Raw genomic sequence first — 19,231 nt, forward strand, 5'->3', positions numbered from 1 at the left:
GCCATTATTAAGGAAGGGCAGCGATGAAGTGTAATGATTTGTCACTGGAGACCAAGACCAAGATCATCCACACTCTTGTACAGTGGTGCCTCGCTTAACGAGTGCCTCGCTCAATGATGAATTCACATAACGATGGCCTTTGCTGGAAATTTTGCCACCTCACCTAACGATGTTTCCTATGGGGGATTTTCGCATAACGATGTTTGGGACCTTGCTTCACTTAACAATGACGGTTTTAGGTCCCCTGTTTCGCTTAACTTTTTTTTTTGACAGCCCTGTTTTCGCTATTTTAAAAATATTCTAAAATGTTTAAAAATGTTTAAAATGCTTGGAATCGTTAGTGCACCTAATAAAACCTTCGTTAAAGTAATTTGGCTTCGTTCTGAGTCTTTTTGAATTTTTGGTGATTTTTTTTCACCATTGAAATGTATTGAATAGGCTCCTATTGGAACGGATTAACCGGTTTTCAATGCATTCCTATGGGAAATGGTGTTTCGCTTAACGATGTTTTCACATAACAATGTTTTTAATGGAACCAATTAACATCGTTATGCGAGGCACCACTGTATTCCTGATTGCCATGTATGGGTGTGAAAGCTGGACAGTAAAGAAAAGGAAGGAGGAAAAAAAATTCCTTTGAAATGTGGTCCTGGAGAAGAGGTCAGAAAGATAAACAGATTGATCCGAGATCAAATCAAGCCTGAACTATCTCCGGAGGCAAAAAAAATGTTGAAACTGAAGGCAAGTTTAGGGAAACAGACACTATGGCCGCACAAAGTTAGGTCGGGCTTAGGACCATCCTCAGTAATTTGTAACATCCATGAACAGGGAGAAACTTAAATTCAACACAGTCTCAGATGGACTAGTGTCAGCTGAGCTGGTCCTCAGCCATCTTGGTCAGTTAAATCTATTTTCGTAGTACAGACTCTGGCATTGCATCTCCTCTACTAAAGGAGGTAAGAGGAAGTTGGAAAAGGTTCTATCGTTTCCTTTCAGCCCAAAATTATAATCCCCACCAGTTCCATTAGTGACAAACGAAACTTGGTCCACATTGAGCTTAAACATTCTTCCTCAGTAAGGAAGGCAAAATGTAATTCTTTTTTTAATTCTACATTTTATTGGCTAAAATTTAAGAACGAATAAAGAAACATAACAGCTAAGAAGGAAACACAATGTGACTCGAAATACAATAATAGGTTGGTGTGTGTGTTTTTTTTAAAGAAAAAAAGCAGCAGCAAAGGAGCTGGAAGGATGTCTATACGCAAGTTTTTGTAAAAGGCTTCCAAATATCTAAAAATACATTTGTGTGTAGTTGTCATTTATATGCCATGCGTTCATATGTCGATAGCATTGAAAGGTCTTCTAGCCATTGAATTACAGGCAGCAGGCCTTCATAAACATACTTAACAATATAAATGTGGAAAATGCAACAGTCCAAGAATGAAAGCAAGCTCATACTTGAAATGAAAGACTTCACAAAACTGAAGAAACAAAATTGGGAAGTTTCATCCATTGTTTCGAGTGTTGTGTTTTGTTTCTCTGAGTTTTACCCAGTTTTGATTTAAAACTCTTCATCCTCCTCCTCCCAGCTCTGATGGTGATGCAACATTTGCATTTCAGTGACATTGCAGGCTTTGTTTTGGCTTTGGTTTTTGGATCCAGGCGAGCAGAGATCCAGAGCAATATTGTTGTGATGCAGTGCAGTGTCAACCTGGTTGCTTCTGGAGAACCTCAGCCAAGAGATCACACACACATACACACAATTCACCATTCTACTTGAAGCCAAAATGTAAGTAAGCTCACCACCCTCCCAGTTTGAAAAGTGCTCTCTCGCGCTCTTTCTGTCTTTCTCTCCCCCTGTAAAAAGTTGCAATTCCAGTGGTGGTTTGCGCAGCTCATTATATAGTGTGAGATCACAAATAGAAATTTTCACACTTGCCCATCTGCCACCAGCTGACTCTAAAGAACGGTGAATCATGTAATCAATAGAGAGTGGGTTTGTGAATATTTTCCTCCTTTTTGTGCTGCCGTGTTGGGAGGCTTCTTGAAACTGTGTATGAGCACCAGAAGAGGCTGAATGACAGGCCTGTATTGGCTACCCCAGACAGTAGACATAATGCTTCACATAAGAAGGTCATGAGGTCTAGGTCAGGGACCATGGTCTGCAGAGACAGAAAGCCAATTCCCACCCTCCCATCCTTCCCGGGGTGTCTGGTGTAAACACTGATGAAAAGCCATTCAGGGGACCTCCCATACAAAAACATTGAGAAGATATATTAGCACTTAACAGAGAGAGTATCGCTCTCACTTTTTCTCTCCTTCCACCTAACACCCCCCCCTTTGAATGCATGTATGCATATTATGCATATATTTTACATGAGCTATTTGCAATTACAGCATCAGTGATGGTGTCATCTTTTTGTTCTGCTTCATATTAAAATGCTTTGGAAGAAGGATGCAGAAGGTCTTAGGTTTCCAGGAAGGAACATAATGAGGGTAATGCATGGCAGGAAAGCTCTCTGCAGTCTGCAAAACAGACATAAATAAAGACCTGCAGTATAATGGAACTCTAGGACACCATGAGGAAATTCATGATATTTTTGCCACTGGTGTTTGGTGTTTTGTGTGTGTGTGTGTGTGTGTGTGTGTGTTTGTTTGTAATTATCTTTCTCTTTGAATTTCATAATACAGCATAATGGAGCTGAATTCATAAAAGCGAACTTTTAATCTCTGTGGAAACAACGGTTTCAGATTTCAAATATTTCAAATTTTGGTGGCGAATTTTCAGTTTCAAGAAGCGTATCCTCTTGAAAATCTGAAAAAAACAGAATGGCTGGCTGGCTGGCAAGCAGGCAGGCAGGCAGGTAAATTCGGCAAATTGTTATCCAGAATCTCCCAGCTCTGCAGTTCTAAGATGATGATGATGATGATTAAAAGTCACTTTTCCAAGCTTAGTGCTGATACTCTCCAGAGAAAGCCTCTTGTTTGCTCTGTGGTACTCTTATCACAAGATGCTTCTAATAAGTTGTTTGGTCCATTATAATGTTAAAAGATCGGTTCAATAATTTAAGATCTTGAAATTGGAGATTATACAAAAAATGTCTCTGACAGATACAGCATGAACCTCACCTCATGATCTGAGAAAACCATATAGTTTACACATGATTGGTGATCTGTCCATGTGCCAAGTAAGTGCTTTACTACTGAGCTGATATCACATGTGCACCATTTTAAACATTCTCCTAATTAAACTGAAATGTAATAGGAGTGGGAGGGAAGTGAAAATTGAGCCCATGGAACAACAGGGGAAAGGAACAGGAAGCATACATTCATTTGACACAGTCTTAAGAGTGTGCTGTGACTCAGTTAAGAGAGATCCTGATGGAACAAAAGAGAGAACACTGTCCCCACAGTACAATCCTTACCATGTATTTTAGGGACTTGAATTCTCATGAAGCTGGCTGGATAGCTCAGTGGTTTAGGTATCTGGCTGCAGAGCGAGAGGTGGGGAGGTCAAGTCCCTCCTGTGCCTCCTGTAAGACAAGTCAATATGTGCTGCCTTGGGCAAGGTGCACATATCCATGATTCCCCCCAGAAGAAGAAAATGGTAAATCACTTCTGAATCTACCTGGAAAACCCTGGAATTAACAACATGCCATTATTATTCATTCTCATGAGTCTGATTCTTGCAAAAACTGCATTTTTTTTCTCCTAGTGAGCTGTCTTCTTCTGTTCTTGACATTTCTCACATTTGTACAAATGACTTCTGCACAAATTTTGCCAGCTGCACAAAACTGTGATGCCTTGTTTCTGGGCCAAAATGCTAAGTGCAAAAAATCCTGCTGATCTGGCTAATATCAGCAGCAAGATACTCCTTACGCATGTGTTGCTATTGTGCACACAGCAGTCTCTACTGAGAAGGCCTCTGTGCTGCTTGTGCGTTGTCGTAGTAGAGGATTCCTTGTACAAGCAGTGAAAATGACGGCCGGCTTCAGCTACAATCCATTGGGACAGCAATTTAACTCAACAGGATCCTGTTTGCTTTTTTTTAAAAGTCACTCTGCTAATCTTTAATGCATGCATTGAAGGACTGCAGCACTCGATGTTGTGCAGCAGAGCAAATTGATATTCTGCAAGGTAATTCTAAATATGGGGGAATCCTAAACAAAAGATTTGGGGTTTCTATGATAATAACTTTGAAACTGAACTTCTAGGATGCCCATTTCCGTTCACTACCATTGACACTTGTTGAAAAACAGCTCTGACAATTGCTTTGTGTTTGGGTGAGAAGTGATTAATTGAAGAAAAAAGGAGTCAGCTTCTGGGATATTTCTTTGTATGGTGTCACTTTGTGAATCGTAGTGGGCACAAGTTGTGGACCATCTAGACTGCTGCCACTGGTGTTGTCAATATTCATGCTGCCCTTTGCTGTGTAAATCTTGGTCTTTTTGCTACTGGTAATGTGGGCATTTTTGTCAAGAGAACAAGCTGGTCATCACAAACACTCTTTTCCAACAACACAAGAAGCGACTCTACACATGGAAATCACCAGATGGGCAATAGCGGAATCAGATTGATTATGTTTTCTGTAGCCAAAGATGGAAAAGCTGTGTACAGTCAGGAAACACAAGACCTGGAGCTGATGGAGGCTCTGATCATCAGTTTCTTATACCAAAATTCAAGCTTAAACTCAAGAAAGGAGGAAAAACACTGGGCTAGTGAGGTCTGATCTAAACCAAATCCCTTATGAATACACAGTGGAAGTGAAGAACGGATTTAATGAACTCAATTTGGTCAACAGAGTGCCTGAAGAACTATGGATGGAGGCTCATAACATTGTACAGGAGGCAGCAACAAAAACCATTCCAAAGAAAAGGAAATGCAAGAAAGCAAAGTGGCTGTCCAACGAGGCCTTACAAATAGCAGAGAAGAGAAAGGGAACAAAATACAGTACAAGGGAGATAGGGAAACAGATTTCCAAAGAATAGCAAGGAGAGACAAGTGGGCCTTCTTAAACAAACAGTGCAAATAAAACAGAGGAAATGAACAGAAATGGAAAACCAGAGATCTGTTCAAGAAAGTTGAAGATATTAAAGAAACATTTTGTGCAAAGATGGACGTGATAAAGGACAAAAATGGTAGGGACCTAACAGAAGCAGAAGGCACCAAGAAGTGGCAAGAATACACAGAGGAATTATATCAGAAAGATCTGGATGTCCCGGGCAACCCAGATAGTGTGGCAGCTGACCTTGAGCCAGACATCCTTGAGAGTGAAGTCAAGTGGGCCTTAGAAAGCATGGCTAACAACAAGGCCAGTGAAGGTGATGGCATTCCAGTTGAACTATTTAAAATCTTAAAATATGATGCTGTTAATGTACTATGCCCAATATGCCAGCAAGTTCGGAAAACTCAGCAGTGGCCAGAGGATTGGAAAAGATCAGTCTACATCCCAATCCCAAAGAAGGGCAGTACCAAAGAATGCTCCAATTACCGTACAATTGCACTCATTTCACACGCTAGCAAGGTTATGCTCAAAATCCTACAAGGTAGGCTTCAGCATGCGAAAGGCTGGACTGGATGAATCCCAAGCTGGAATTAAGATTGCTGGAAGAAATATCAACAACCTCCGATATGCAGATGATTCCACTCTGATGGCAGAAAGTGAGGAGGAATTAAGGAACCTCTTAATGAAGGTGAAAGAGGAGAGCGCAAAAAATGGTCTGAAGCTCGACATCAAAAAAACTAAGATCATGGCCACTGGTCCTATCACCTCCCGGCAAATAGAAGAGGAAGATATGGAGGCAGTGACAGATTTTACTTTCTTGGGCTCCATGATCCCTGCAGATGGGGACAGCAGCCACGAAATTAAAAGATGTATGCTTGTTGGGAGGAAAGCAATGACAAACCTAGACAGCATCTTGAAAAGCAGAGACATCACCTTGCCAACAAAGGTCCGCATAGTTAAAGCTATGTTTTTTCCAGTAGCAATGTACGGAAGTAAGAGCTGGACCATAAAGAAGGCCGACCACCGAAGAACTGATGCTTCTGAATTGTGGTGCTGGAGGAGAGTCCTGATAGTCCCCTGGACTGCGAGGAGAACAAACCTATCTCTTCTGAAGGAAATTAACTGTGAGTGCTCACTTGAAGCTGAAGCTGAGGCTCCAATTCTTTGGCCAACTCATGGGAAGAGAAGACTCCATGAAAAGACCCTAATGTTGGGAAAATGTATAGGCAAAAGAATAAGGGGACAACAGAGGACGGGATGGCTGGACAGTGTCATTGAAGCTACCAACATGAATTTAACCCAACTCCGGGAGGCAGTGGAAGACAGGAGGGCCTAGAGTGCTCTGGTCCATGGGGGGTCACGAAGAGTCAGACATGACTTAACGACTAAACAACAACAACAATGTGGGCATCATATTGTGCAGCTCTATTGAGCCATTTCCTGATGTTTTGAATTGTGGGTGGGAGAGTGTATTCTGTGCCATCAAGTGAGAACTGACTTAGAGTGACCTTAATAGGGCTTTCAGAATAAATGATATATTTAAGGAGTGGTTTTACCAGTTCTGCTCCCCCAGTGAGTTTCTACAGCCAAATGGGGAATCAAACCTGTTCTCCAGAGTCCTAGTCTGTCACTGTAACCATTACATTACTCTGGGAATCCCCAGTAGGGATGAACTATGGGTACAGGACCTCATTATCCCACATTTATAAACTGGAAGGTTGTTTTTTTCCTTTGAAGAATTGAGTATCTGTATGCTTTGCTTAACGAAAAAGAAAAGTCACTGGTTCTGTGCAGAAACATTTTCTGTAGATCACAGAATCCTTACAACCTTGTCTCATTCTCGCACAGGAGGTGAGAAATTTTCACAGTGGTTAAGTGAGTTCACAGCAGGCTGTCTCTGAATTGTCAGGACAGCCTATTTCATCAGGAATGAGTCAATTTGGGGAAATTATTCATATTTCTAATACCTACTCAGTTAAGCCCCACTGAATTCATTGGGAGTTGTTTCTAGGTGAGTTTATTTGGGGTTGCATTTTTAGCAATGTGGCCCTATTATTTCAGGCACGAAGTTCCCTTTAGCCAGATCTGATTAATTACAGTATTTAAATTACTTGATTTACCATATTAGGAGGAACAGAGAGGACCAAACTCATTTTACTTGTGTCTGCTACATCCCCTTGAAGCCAATGAGACACCGTATCATTGTTTACGAAAGTCTGATGCAATAGCATCACCGCTAAACAGAGCAAAAGAAACAAGTATGTCCTGCTAGGATGTTAGAACGATGGCTGGTGCAAGGTTTAAAACAAAAGTGGGTGGGGGAGGGTTGAGAATGGAACATTGGGATTTGTGGGCAATTAAAAAAAAACCTTTAAAAAGCCATCACCTCTTTTAAAGACAGTTTTAGAAGTGTTTGTATTATTTATCTTGATTTAGTTGAACACATGTTATTGCTGCAAAAATGAAAGAACTGTTTCATGTATCTTTAAAGCTTCTTGTTTTTCCTGAACGTTATCTCAGTTAGTTCTCTAAAACAATTACAGTATTCAGTGTGCCTAATTTTCTTTTTTCTGCATATGTGAGGAAAGAGTTTTGCCTTGATATTACAGTCTGATGAATTCCTGGGGTAATGCTGGCCCTCCAGCCTCTAGACTCTCTCTCTCTCTCATTCTCTCTTTCCTGTTTGAAATGTTTCATCAGTATTATGAATAAATATATTTCTGAAACCATCAGCTTTTTAGGGCTTGAAAGGGCAGAATGGAACACTTCAGTACCCTATCATTTATTGCCTAAAACATTCTTCTTCTCATCAAGAACAGGCGTGCAGTGCCACCTCTGCACTTAGGATTGAAAATAAGCAGGAGAGAATGCTTGGTGGATCAGCAAATGGAGAGACAGGAGGAAGGCACCTGAGAACTGATTAAGTGGAGGGGATTTGCAGCAGAATAATTCCCTGGCTTGGATTAAAATCCAAGTCAGAGAAGTTTTCAGAGGTCATATCACCACCTTGTGTCTGAGATAATTATTATAGAGACACCCCCCCGGAAAAAGAGGATGTAAAACAGTTTGTAAGTATTTGTTCAACAACATCACATCGGGTTTTTCCTGCATGTGAATGTGTAAGGACAAATGGACAAAGAGCATTCTGCTCAGTTGCTCACTAAAACAAATTAAACAGCACAAAGCTTATTAGCAGAGATGGGCACAAACTGTATTTCAATGGTTTGGCCCAGTTCGGTGCAGTGACTGCACAGATGTTTCACAGGCACCACACACTCCCCTCTCCCACCTCTTCTACGTGTTTGTCACTAGGCAAAACACATTTCTCTCTCCTGCCTCCTCAGTGTGACTGCCCACTCACCGACTGCACCATTCACTTACCCTTTCTGCCTACTCCAGCAGCCACCCACTTAGTTGAGTAGACGGGCCAGGGGAGCCCACAGTGCTACCTTTGAGTGGGGCAGCCACTGGAGGAGGCAGAGGAGAGAAGAGCAGAGTGTGATCAGAGAGTGGGCAATTTCACTTGACTGTATTGGTTGTTAGAACTAGCAAAGTGAGTCTGGGGGCATTGTGTAGCTATGGTATTGTGTAGGACAGAGGTTCTTAACCTTGGGTTACTCAGGTGTTTTTGGACTGCAACTCCCAGAAGCCTTCACCACCAGCTGTACTGGCTGGGGTTTCTGGGAGTTGCAGTTCAAAAACACCTGAGTAACCCAAGGTTAAGAACCACTGGTGTAGGAGATACCGGTTATCGCTTTGTATACAAAAGACACAATATTCAGTTGTTAATTGCTAGCGATTAGTGAGTCCTTACCAGGATATTTAGAGGTGTGCAAGTCTTCTGTCTTGCTACATGCTTGAGAATTCCAACAGGGACTTGTTAACTGCTAGCTAGAAATGACTGAAATGACACACCTTTTGCATATCAAAAAAATAAGATTTCAGCCACTTTCTTTATTTTCCATCAACCTGATAGCCTCACTAGCAGGGATGAGGAAACACAGTACAAAGTTGCTTCCAGCAACGAAGCAATGTAGTCCAGGTAAGGAATATGGTATCAAACCTAGTGACGCAAATTGAGGGAACTTCAGGAAAGTGGCATAGTTTATGAACACAAATAGATTTAGCTTTAAAGAAGATAATAAACATGGAAACTACAAAAAGGTTTTGGAAAGAAATGCAAAGTTCTCAGAACATCCATCAGTTTATCATAATCATTTTATTGCAGATAACTGCAAAACGTGTGTGTGTTTTCCTGTAATGAAATATGAGAATAAATCAGGGTGACTTTGAAAATCACAAACATATTAACATGCAGCAGTTCCAATGAAAAAGAGTAGAACAAATCTGATTGGATGTTGGTCAGTTTATGGCTGATGTTTAATCGAAATCATTTTTCTAAAATACATCAATTTTTTCCCCTCTTTTTTTGAACAAATCCCTTGGGCACTGTTTTATCTTCAAAGCTTGAGCCAAGAAAATTCACATCTTCAAGTTGTCTTCAGGCTGTTTCCTGCTCTCCCACCCCTTTTAGTTTTTCCATCCTGGCTCACTTGAACAATCCTATTAATCCCCAGTCAAGTGCATACATGCTAAACCCTGATGAAAGAAGGCAAAATGGAAAATGAAAGGAACAGAGCTTCTTCAGATCAACACCAACACTGCTGTTTTCTAACTAGCCTCTTATATGTTCTTGGCAACAATTTGTTCACCCTCTTAAGTTGGCAACAGCACATTAAAGTGCAATACTTTATCAGGTTAGTAAGAAATTTCGTACTAGTGTTGTTGCATAGTTGCCGTAAGAGTAATTCGGTACAAAACATTAGGACAATAAGTTCTTGGTGATTGCTAGCTTGTACAACTTTCAAAGCAGGGTTGAAGATGTGGTATGACATGGTCACTAAAAATGTACTTTTCCCTGCTGCGGAAACTTCTACTGCCTTCAGGATGATTAAAAAAACTTGGCAAACCACGCAAAGTGTTCATTCTGTGTGTAGGCATCCTTCAGTCTCGAGAGACTATGGTAACGTGCTCTGTATGAAGGTCTTGGAACAGTGTCTTGTGTGGCTGAGAAGGCCAATTCGAGAGTGACAATCTCTTCCACATTGAAGACAAATACAACTTGTCCCCTGTCCAGCTCCCTGGTTTTGCTTGTTTCGGGACTGCCTCTTTGCCTCGGCCTGCTGTACAAGTGTCTCTTCAAATTGGGAGAGGCCATGATGCATCGCCTGCCTCCAGGCTGAACGCTCAGACGTCAAGGTTTCCCATCTGTTGAGGTCCATTCCTAAGGCTTTCAGATCCCGCTTGCAGATGTCCTTGTAACGCAGCTGTGGTCTCCCTCGGGGGCAGCTTCCCTGCACTAATTCTCCATCAATGGCTCCAGTGGAAGTGCGTGAGAAGAATGCCAGATGAGGAAAAGTGTATAAGTGGAGCACAAAGAATCTTTTTTTAAAAAAAACAACAACAGCCCTACTAGTTCTACTGAGACATGGTTCTCCAAGACACAGATACTTACGGGAAGAGACCTTAACTGCTCTGTTCCCATGACCAGGGGAAGAGAAAACACCCAGACAGTATTGGGCGGACACTAAAGTAGCTCTCTAAAGAGGCTTTTTCTTTTGTTTTTGTGTTCTTTTATTGATTCCTCAAAGATAGACAACCGAGAAGGCAGTGCTATTACCTCACAGCCATAAATACTGCACTCCCAAGCCAACTACACCAGAGTACAAAGTGCTGTCCTTTGAAGATGCCGGCCACAGAGACTGGCGAAATGTTAGGAAGAACAACCTTCAGAACACGGCCAAAGAGCCCGAAAAACCCACAACAACCATTAGATCCCAGCCGTGAAAGCCTTTGCGAATACAAGGCCACAAATGTTGTCATGAAAACATGTCCTTCCAAAAATCATCACTCCCTTTCTGTGTTTCAAACCACACAGTGTTTGATAGTAAAATAGGCAGAGCAATTCAAACAGTCCTGACTACCTTAGACTCAGATATTGTGGGAATACCGTTCTCAATACTGTACTGTAAATGTAATGACATCATGTTCCACATGTTATATTTAGATAGGGTTTTTTTTGTCTATCCTAAGGAGATGTGTTTTACAAATAAAGATAGAGGACAGTATTTCATTCTCATAATCTTTTTTAAAAAATTATTCAGTATACCTGTCCCCTTCAATGTTTCTTCGTGTGACGTTTGTTGCTTTCTAAAACTTATATCAGCTTCACCATTTCTTCAATGTTCAGTTGAGCCCCAGGGGATTATAATTCTAGAGGACTATTTTCATATCATTTAGTTACTGGATTCCAGCAGAATGCAAGTTGATGTAAAGCAGTGGATCTCATCATTTTAGCAATGCATCACCTTGGTGTACCAATAACTTAACTCAGTGGCAGCTGTATCTTAATGGGATCTGGTAGGAGAGGTCAAGGTGATTCACTTTCCATGTTCATTCATTCTGGAAGAATATAAATAAATGTTGGCAGATGTGCTGATGTTGATTATTACCACCACCCACTTGGGAAGGAATCAATGATCACCTAATACCTAGGCTGAGTTGTTGTTGTCATGTGTGTACTTTAAAGACCCAGACAACCGAGAAGGCAGTGCTATTAATCAAGGCCTGCTGTGATCTCCATCAGGCCGAGTCTATCATTTCAGTAAGGAAAGCATGTTTCCTCTTGTTCATTCCTCTGTATTTTGCATTCGTGTTGCAGCTTGTGGATATTTGCTTGCCTACCTGATAATCCTTCCAAAAATGTGGTTTCATGATGACCACAGATGTGTTCAAACCTGGAGTGAAAGATTGGATCCTCTGTTGCCTTCCATTCTTCACAGTCTGTATAAGAATATCATGCTGCACAATCCTCACAGTTGTGGGTAAGGCGGGGCAACATTCACCCAAATGTCACATTATACTATATAGGCACACATAAGCCTACTTCCTGCCTCTATTCTGCACTGCAGGAGTGGGGAACGTATGACCACCCTGAAGATTTTCCTTCTATCTGCCAGGTTTTTATCCTAAAGCAAAAAAGAATTCTCAGTAATTTACTCACAACTGTGGAATATCTTTCTTACAGAAAATGAACAGAACATAAGTCTAAGCATTTTTATAGGCATGGGCAGATATTGGCAAAAATGCATGCTTGCAAAAGGAAAACAATTCACGTTTTGGCGGTAGTAAGATGCTGGTTGTGTTTTTGGACATGTGCCTGATCCCATAATCAGGCACACATCCAGATACATAGCCAATGTCTCATTAATGAGCAGCAGTTTACCACCAAGATTTATGCTTTATGCAAGTGTAAATCAGTAATGGATGTTGGCCAGTGAGTTTCATCTGGGTATGGATGTATCTATTCCTCTACTTGTTGATCGTCGTTTAGTCATGTCCGACTCTTCGTGACCCCATGGACCAGAGCACGCCAGGCCCTCCTATCTTCCACTGCACACACATATACAAAATAGAACATAAAACAAGAAAATCAATTCAGATATAAAATGCAACGAGAAAATTAAAATTAAACCTGCTCCAAAATAAAATTGACAGATTTTGAAAACTTAAAGTTTTGAAGTGCACAAATTATTTAAAACACATAGCTGAACAGAAACATCCTTACCTAGTATTGAAAAGTCCAAAAGGATAGCAGCAGACACAGCTTTCAGGGAAGGCTTTTCCACAATTGGAATGTGACTGCCCAAAAGTTCTTTCTGTGATGGTGACACACTTCATTCAGGAGGGGGATGTCAAGTGGCACCTCCAAGCAAGCTCTTAAGGTTGAGGAATGGGATAAAGTTATCTTTCATTTGGAACTGGTCCTTCAAATGAATTGGGAGCTGCTGCAGTTTGCGAAGCATGGAATGCTATGGTCAAACTGCCAGGGATGTTGGCAAGTCTTTGGGTCCAAAAGTCCTGAGTCTGAGTCTGAGTCTTTGATACCAAGTCCCAAATCCCAAGCCCCAAGTCTCAGTCTCTATTAAAAACAAGCCTTTTCCCCCCAGAAAAAAAGGGAAGGGTGGATGGCTTCCAAGTCACAAGTTGAGTCTGAGTCATCAAAAACAATCAAACCCCAACTCGAATCCAAGTTGAGTCTCTGGTGCGACTTAAGTCCAACTTGACAGTGAGCCTCTTGACTTGAGTCCTCATCCATGCAAACTGTTATGTTTATGGCAATGGTTCCCAGCCTTGAGTCCTCAGATGGCTTTGGATGACAATTCCAGCACAGTTAGTAGTGAAGGCTTCTGGGAGTTTTAGTCCAGGAACATCTGGGGACTCAAGGTTGGGAACCACTGATTAATACTGTACTCTAACAATCAACATGGGGAGCACTGCAGGTATCTTCTTTCGACTTTCCAGTGTACTCCATGTACCAGACACTGGCCACCACTGCACTTACTGCAATAAGCAGAGAGACTCCTGGTGGTGCTATCTCTGTGTAACAGAACAGTGTAACTCCAGTGCATGGTAAATTGTCCCCAAAAGGGCAAAGGGCAGACAAGATCAGGAGACAATGCACATCTCAGGTTGATGGTGTTCCCTTAAATTGTTTCCCTAGTAGGACCACTCAAAGAACACTTTGATTCATAGAGTCAGTCACTGTCCTTGCATCTCTCATCTATTTTCTCTTTGAAGAAGATGTTACCTTTCTTATCATTCTGGTTGTTTATGTATTATTGGTGAGCCAAAGAGCAACACCGTTGAATATCAAAGGTATCATTCAAAGAAATAAAGAAACGTTAACAAACAGTCTACATTCTATGTGCTTTGCAATGATACTTTCCCAGATAAAGCTCGGGAGATGTCACTGTCACCAGTTTTATAAAGTTATCAATACACATCCTCATCCATCTAAAGGGATATAGGCAGAAGTGATTCAGTGCTCACAGTCTCAGCTTTGGTTTACTGGCTTTTGCCAAAGCATGGAGCCAAAATCCTCAGGAGGAGTGCCCAGAAATGTTTGGCTCCAGGATCAAGATTCAGATCTGAAAGAGCCAAGCGTACAGAAGCCTTTTAGAGTCTGTGTGTCCAACACCCGTGGAAAATGAAATTTGTTCTGAATACAGCCCTTTTAGATCAAACATTCTAAGTAGACTAAACATCTCTGACAACGAGTATAGGATTTCATGGCAAAGCAATTTTGCCCAGTAATTTGTTCAGTTCTAAAATACTCTTGGGTTCTTCTAAGTTCATTCCTCACTCAATTATTTTCTCAGGACACTTCATTTCAGCCCAATAAAGTGCCCATCCCTTGGTTCCAGCAAGCCTTTACAGTACAACTAAATGTATTGTAATACCTTATTTCTGTTTTGGAGATTTAATCTAATTCACCAAGATGACTTCACTGTAATGGAGAATTTTCAATAATGTATGTTAAAAGGGTCTTTATGTAATAACTTAGAATCAGAGGACAAAAAAAGATTTGAGTGTGGGTTTCAGCACAGACTGTGCGATGAAGGATTAACTGACCCAGCAGGAAACTTCCCACAGGTCCTCACTAGCCATGAGCCTGTGAGCTATTATAGTCCTTTTCAGTTTCCCAAATACATTTTCCAGTTCAGAGTATATTGTACATCAAGCAGAAATGTTAGATGTCACCTGATTTTCTAATGGCAACATAAAGCAGCAATCAGTCATAAGCCAGCTTTGTTTTCAGTTATATACTGAAAAATATTGTTTGCAGGGACCTTCCCCCCCCCCTTTTTTTTTAACATTGACAGCCTGTTAAACAAATTTATCTCGGATCAAGGAATACACCATTTATTTTTCAATCCATGTGATCTATTATTTATATATTTAATTTATTACACCTAAACTTTCTTGGCATGGAAAAAAAAAGGTGAGGGCATGATACAGATGGCTAGTATCAGAAAATACAGATTGAAAACACACTGTTTATTTATTTACTCATTCATTTGTTGATTTGCTTGATTTGTATACTGCCCATTAGTGCAACTCCTACACGGATTGCTGCCTTATTGTGGTGAAGGGGCTTGAGTAATTCAGAGAAGCTATGGGCTAGTCCGTGAAGGGATACCCAAGACAGACAGGTCATAGTGGAGAGTTCTGACTAAACGCAATCCACCTGAAGCAGGAAATGGCAATGCCACTCCAGTATCTTTGCCAAGAAAAATCCATGGACAGAAACAAAAGGCTAAATGATATGATGCTGGAAGATGGGCCCCTCAGGTCGGAAGGCATCCATCATGCTACCGAAGAAGAGTGGAGGACAAGTACAAGTAGCTCCAAAGCTAATGAAGTGGTTGGGCCACAGTTGAAAGGACGCTCAGCTGCAGACGCGCATGAAAGTGAAAGGAAAGTCCGATGTTGCAAAGAAAAATACTGCATAGGAACCTGGAATGTAAGATCTATGAACCTTGGTAAGATGGATGTGGTCAAATGGGAGATGGCAAGAATAAACATTGACATCCTGGGTGTCAGTGAACAAAAATGGACGGAAAAGGGCGAATTATCATATCTACTACTACATATCTACTATCTACTACAATTCAGACGATTATCATATCTACTACTGATTGAAAACAATAAAAGTCAAAGCCAGCACAAAATTTCAACAGCAGGCAAGTTTACATGTGAAAGTTGCAATTGAAAGTAATTTGTCTGCCAGCAGGAAGACAAGAGAGAGGGAGTCCGCCCAGTCTCCTTCAGCCAGGAGTTCCAAAATCTAGGAGTGGCCACCAAGAAAGATATTCTGCCACATTCCTATTTTATAGACATGCCTCTAGCATAAAAGAGAAAATGTGGCCTTCAAGTGTCTCTGTTCATGCAGCCCCTGCCCTCTCAGACTGCCCTCACCCCCCGTCCTTCACATGCGCGTGCGCGCGCACACACACACACACACACACACACATTCCCAGCAAATAATGGTGTGCAGCAGCTCCTGAATGCCTCTTTAAAGTGCAGTTTGCCTTTTTAATTGATTGCAGGAAGCCCGTGCAGTAGTCTAACACACACAGAAAGCCTACTCAATTTTCAAACCTGGAAATGGCCAACCTCGAATTTTGTTCTCTCCTCCATTTTAGGCAGTCATTTGTGGCCCTGAGCAGCAGAAAATTGGCTTCCAGGCCTGGCAAATTTCCCCAGTAATTTTCTAAGGTTACCATTCACCCCACCGCTGACCCACACAGTTCACTGAGGTCATTACATGGTGCCCTGCTCCAGCTTTCACCACCAGGAGGGGCACAACTTTATCAGTGTTGACATGAACATTATAGAATTCCATTCCATATAGTGTTTGTAACCTCCATCATGACTTCCACAAGAGTTGAGTGATACACTTTAAAGTCTCTCTCTCTCTCTCTCTCTCTCTCTCACACACACACACACACACACACACACACACAGAGAGAGAGAGAGAGAGAGAGAGAGAGAGAGAGAGACGCACAGACATGCACAACACACACACACACACACACACACACACACACACACACACACACACACACACACACAAACACACAAAAGACTGTTAGTGCTCGCTGGGGTGCTATGAAGAACTTCTAATTAAAAAATGTAACTCTTTGTTGGTGTTATTTTTAGCTTCTGTCTTCATGTTTTGTCAGTATGTATTTTGTGGCTTAAGTTTTTACAGTATTAACAATGTATTTTACGATTGTTTTTATTTGTTTGGTTTTATTCTGAACCACTCTAATAAGCCCAAGCTAATGAAATACGGGAAGGCATAAAATGGAAAATGTTTTACATGTTAATTGCGCAGCTCTTTGTTCATCCTTTTAAAAAGTTCCCCATCACATTTACCTGAATTCCATTCCCTTTCTTTTATGCATGTGGCCAAAGTCGTTCCTCACCTCTTCCCATATTCATATGATTCCCCTGTTCCCTTCTTTTGTCTCTTCATCTGTCTAAAATATTAAAGTGAGACTTGGTAATGAGTCACTTTTTATCTCACTGAAAAGGAGCACAGGAAGATGACACACTCTTCACATATCTTACTATGAAATGCAAGGGATATACAGTATGAAGGGCTTGGATTTCACTTAATCTTTGGTTTCTCAAAACCACATGGTGCAATATGCGTACTCTAAAACAAAGTAGATACAAGCACAAGCCACATAGCAACCCAATTATATCATTTTATAAGTTCCGTTGTAAAGGATTCAGTGGTTATTGTTTTTCAAACCACTCAGTTGAGTATTGTGATACACCATAATGGAGATGACGCTATCTTCACCCAGATTTATGCACCTCCTCCTCCCCCTCTTTCCTGCTCTGGTATGGGTGTGAAGAGTCCAGAAGCTTTTTCTTGTGCTTGAGACGTCTTGAGGGTTTGGATCTTGTCTGAACCCTAAAGTATGATTCACTTTATCATTATTTTTATCCAAACTTGCCAGCTCCAAAATCAGTGGATTCTCTGAAGTAATTTGGCTTCTTTCAGACAAACAGTAGTTAACATTAAGTACACTTTTGCTGGTTTGCAGTTAATCAAAAGTGGGGGAAGCTATAGTTTAAAAGAGGAGTAGGGAGGTCCAAGCTTTAGATAAAGTGTAGATGCAGGGGGAGATTGGATTCTCTCCCTACTTTGTGCTAAAATGGAGATTTTCCTATTCCAGCTAAGGTGTGATTTGCATATGAGCAAAGTCTAGCCTTCTCATTAAAAAAAACTTAATCCATCCATCCATCTGCATTGTTTGAGTACAGAGCAAAAATGAATGAAATTAGGGTTTGCATCCTTAGATTTGTATTGCTGTTCTTGTTTAGTTGTTGTGTCCGACTCTTCGTGAGCCCATGGACCAGAGCACGCCAGGCCATCCTGTCTTCCACTGCCTCCCGGAGTTTGGTCAAAGTCCTGTTGGTAGCTTCAGTGACACTGTCCAACCATCTCATCCTCTGTCATCCCCTTCTTCTCCTGCCTTCACATTTTCCCAACATCAGGGGCTTTTCCAGGGAGATTTCTCTTCTCATGATATGACCAAAGTATTGAAGCTTCAGCTTCAGGATCTGTCCTTCCAGTGAGCACTCAGGGTTGATTTCCCTCAGAATGGATAGATTTGTTCTCCTTGCAGTCCAGGGAACTCTCAAGAGTCTCCTCCAGTACCACAATTCAAAAGCATAGATTTGTATTAACCTGGGTTAAAACAAAAAGCCCTGCCACTGTCATACATAGCTTGAACCTCGGTCTTACCTAGAAAAGCAAACCAACCCACCAATTCCTTTTGCTTTACCTTTTATGTTATGTTAAATTTAAGTATATATCTTTTTTTAAAAATCACATGCACAAATTACTATGATGATACTTTTATGAACTGTATCTCAGTGCAGATTCCTTGGTAGGGAGTACAAGAAGGAGAGATAAGAGAATAAACAAAAGGAAAGATATAAGAGATAGTAGCAGGTGTGCTGCATTACTATGCAGAGCAGAAGTGAATGGAGGAATGGGTGTAACACAGTTCTAGCTAAAGGCCCCAAGTGATAAATTAACATAGCAAGGCAGATAACATCACGACACCTAAAGTAGGACAATAACTTTCTGTAGTGAGAGTGCCACTCCTAGTCTCTGTTGAGTCCAAATTCCACAGATTGAAATTAGAACATAATTGAAAGAGGTTTACACCCACTCTGATTTAATCTGGGATTCATTTGCATCTCTTTGCCTTTTGGCCCCAGTTTATTTTCCCTGCTCCCATGTGTAGATACCTATTACCCGCCTGGAATACTCCCTTATGTATCCAGTCTCTGATCAATAAATGTTCATGTGGTAGCATGCTTGGGAACTGGGCTGGCTCAAGACACTTTGCTACCTGAGGCAGAAGATTAAATGTTGCCAAGTTTGAAAGCAGTTGCCTAGGGAATGTACTTCACCCTCCCTAATGGTAGGTCCAGACTAGTAAATTTTAAGATGCTACGCAAGTCGACATTTTTATTGACAAGGCAGACCGAGCTGCGCAGTGCCATAATTAATCGCACATTGAATTTTATTTAGGACCTCAGCTCAAACCCTTGCTTAGTCATGAAGTTTACCAGTTGAACGTTGGGATTCTTGACTTATCTCAATGGGCTCTTGTGAGAATAAAATGGATCAGTTCCATGTGTCCTACCATGTGCTCTTTGGAGGAAAGTAGCAAAACTGCTGGATAGCTCAGTAGTTTAGGCATCTGACTGCAGAGTCAAAGGCTTAGAGTTTGATTTCCCACTGTGCCTCCTTGAAAGGGACTGGACTCAATGATCCAGAGGGTCCCTTGC

The 19,231-nt window shown here is 41.3% G+C and overlaps 1 long non-coding RNA gene across 1 annotated transcript in view; it reads right to left on the reverse strand.

Annotated features, from left to right (window-relative positions):
* Positions 1-19,231, reverse strand: part of LOC144586091 (uncharacterized) — a 335,115-nt gene that overhangs the window by 119 nt on the left and 315,765 nt on the right. The window contains exon 2 of the long non-coding RNA XR_013540819.1: positions 1-210. This exon is cut by the window's left edge and continues 119 nt beyond it. This is a non-coding gene — a long non-coding RNA (uncharacterized LOC144586091). The remainder of the gene's footprint in view (positions 211-19,231) is intronic.

Source organism: Pogona vitticeps, chromosome 1 (assembly GCF_051106095.1).
Source record: "Pogona vitticeps strain Pit_001003342236 chromosome 1, PviZW2.1, whole genome shotgun sequence".
In the NCBI taxonomy this organism is placed as follows: Eukaryota; Metazoa; Chordata; class Lepidosauria; order Squamata; family Agamidae; genus Pogona; species Pogona vitticeps.